Genomic DNA, 2,642 nt, shown 5'->3' with positions numbered 1-2,642 from the left:
TGCTGGGGGCAAACGCGCTCCGTGGGGCGGTGCGGGAGGGCGAGAGGGCCGGGGCGGCCGCTCGCCGCACGAGGTTCGCAGGTGCAGTGGGCAGAGGGGCACGCAGGGCACAGAGACCAGGCACGGAGGGCACTGGCAAGCTCCAGCGCTGGTGGGAGGTGGGATGCAGGGAACTGCTCTACCTGGCAAGGATGCTCCTGGCATCCACAGTCACCCTCTTAGAACCTTCAGAGCCCTTTTAGCTTTCAAATCCCAAATGTGCCCAGTGGGAAGTCAGCCCCTCCCCATTGTCCTGAGCAACAGGCAGTTTAGATCCAGCAGTGGCTCTGAGCCTTTTGCCCCAATTTTTGAGGCCCTGCACCCTGTGCACAAGGGATGCTGCAAGTGAGGGATGTCCCACAGGTGTTTGTCAAGCCCTTCATCATGGCCAGCCCTACACAAAGAAGTGCAGCCCTGCTCCAGCTGCTGTGCACAGCTGAAAACTTTGCACACCTGGAAATGGGCAGGCACTGTGCAGCATCGTATCTCCTCTGCAGCTCTGGAGGCATCAGCACCACTCTCCTGTCCTGCTGCTCCTGATCCTGCAAGGATGGTAGCAGGTACTGGAGCTGCCCAGCCCCGGGATGCCACAGAAAGCCTGGGCAGATCGATCAGCTTCTCACATTGTTTCCCACCCACTGGGCTCCCTTTCTGTGCCCTGTTCTTCTGCCTGGGAGAGCTGGCTCTGTGCTGCCTCTGGGTGTTGCCCCCTGTCCAGTCAAAACGGGCATTAGTCCCTAGCGGAGCAGGAGGAGCCCATTTCCCACCCTCTCCTGCATGCAGCACAGTGCAATTTGTCACCAATTCATGTCCTTCCATTTCACAGTGCGTGGGACAGAGTTTTCCAGGATGTAGGCTGGGCTGCAGACTTTTCCCATCGCTTTGTTTGTTATCTGGAGCAGATGAATCACATCCCAACGGCACAGTTCTAACTGGGCAAATCCCAGCTGGGCTGGTAGGACTGCAGATATGACAACTGGGGACATAATTAAGTGGTTTTCTTGGTGGTTAATTATTTGAGTCTGAGATAACTTTGAATTGATAACCACTTTAAGATCTCAAAGAAGTCCTTAATGACGCCCTGTTTCTATGACAAGGATTTATCAGAGGATTCCACACAATCTCTTCATAGCCATTGTAGAGGGAAGGCTCCTGGCTATAGGACAAGGTCTGATAAGGGATTTTGGTGGCCCCACATCCCATGACATGGGCCCAAAGAACAGCTGCTGTTCATTGTTGTGCATCTCATGCCATGCAGGAGATTGGTCACCCTTGTTCATTGCCAGAGACGCTGACTCCAAAACAGGAATCGGCATCTCCTTTGACCTTGCCAAAGGTCTTTTCTCTCCACTGGCCTGGGAAAAGGGCAGGGGAATTTCTCAGGGATTTTATGCACTCACAGGAGAATTGTGTAGCCAAGTGACAGCTCCAGGTTCCACCCAAAGCACTGGTGGGGGTTAAACCATGCCTCTAGTGCCCAGGGCTCTCAGGCCACCTGCAGGTTTTAGCTGGAGTGTGAAGCGAGGTCAGCCTCAGCAGGATGCAGCAGGCATCCTGCCTGTGTAGCTCAAGGCACCAGGCAGGGCAGTGCAGGAGGAGGAGGGAGAGCTGTGCATTTCAAAAAGCACATCTGGACCAGCTGTGAGGTGCTGAGCACATGGATATATCAGCTGCCCTGTGCAGAGGCTGTCACAGAGAACCAGACTCTTTGCTACAATTTCTTAGGAGTATCTGGGGGCTGTTTCTGCTGGGAGCTGAGCTCTGGATGGACAAGTGGGAAGTGCTCCAGTCCCCAAGGACAATCGCTGTGGGCATTCCAGCCTGGCTATGTGCCCAGATCAGCAGGAGCTTCCTGCCTCTGCCCTCCTGCCTGCCCTTGGGGCTGCAGGAGAGGTGTGGGGATCACAGAAGGCATGAACACTGTCCCTGTGCATCTTTTACATGATGTGGCACCACCAAGAGCTGGGCCAGGCCAGAGACACACAGCTGGAGATGCTGTTTCCCTGCCTGAAGCAGAGAGGACTCTCTCAGGGACAATCTGGGCCTGCTGGGCAACAGATTTGACCTGGTCCCAAGTGTTGTGGGATGGGTTTTGAGGTGGCAGCATGTGGGTGCTGGAGGGGTATGGCTCTGCATCCCAGAGAGGATGGTCACACTGGTACCGTGCCAGGCCACAGTCCTGCTCCCAGCTTGGAACTCCAACTAGCCACGGCTGGGCTTCCCCCAGTGATGCTGCTGTGAAGGAACATGCAGATTGCCAGCCAGGCAACAGCTTGAGCAGGGCTGGGCACAGGGGGACCTGAGGGGCTGCAGGTGAGAAGGCAGGGCTGAAAAAGCTGTACTGAAAATCCTCCAAGGAGGGAGTGCTCAGAATGGCAGAGTGTCTGAGCCCTGAGGCTGCCAACAGCCCTACTGGGATGGGCCCAGAGGAGCCCATGGATACTATCCTCTTCCATGCTAAGAGCAGCCATGTACCAGAGAATGGCTTCATTGTCAGGAAGGGGAAAGTCCCATACCCATGCATGAGGTGTGAGCTGGGGGCTGGGGCTGTCCCTGCAGGTTGGAGGAGGAATGGGCTCCAAAGCCAAGGCCATTGCCGGTCT

Source organism: Geospiza fortis, unplaced genomic scaffold (genome assembly GCF_000277835.1).
Source record: "Geospiza fortis unplaced genomic scaffold, GeoFor_1.0 scaffold85, whole genome shotgun sequence".
NCBI classification, from domain to species: Eukaryota; Metazoa; Chordata; class Aves; order Passeriformes; family Thraupidae; genus Geospiza; species Geospiza fortis.
This window is presented reverse-complemented; position numbering follows the sequence as displayed.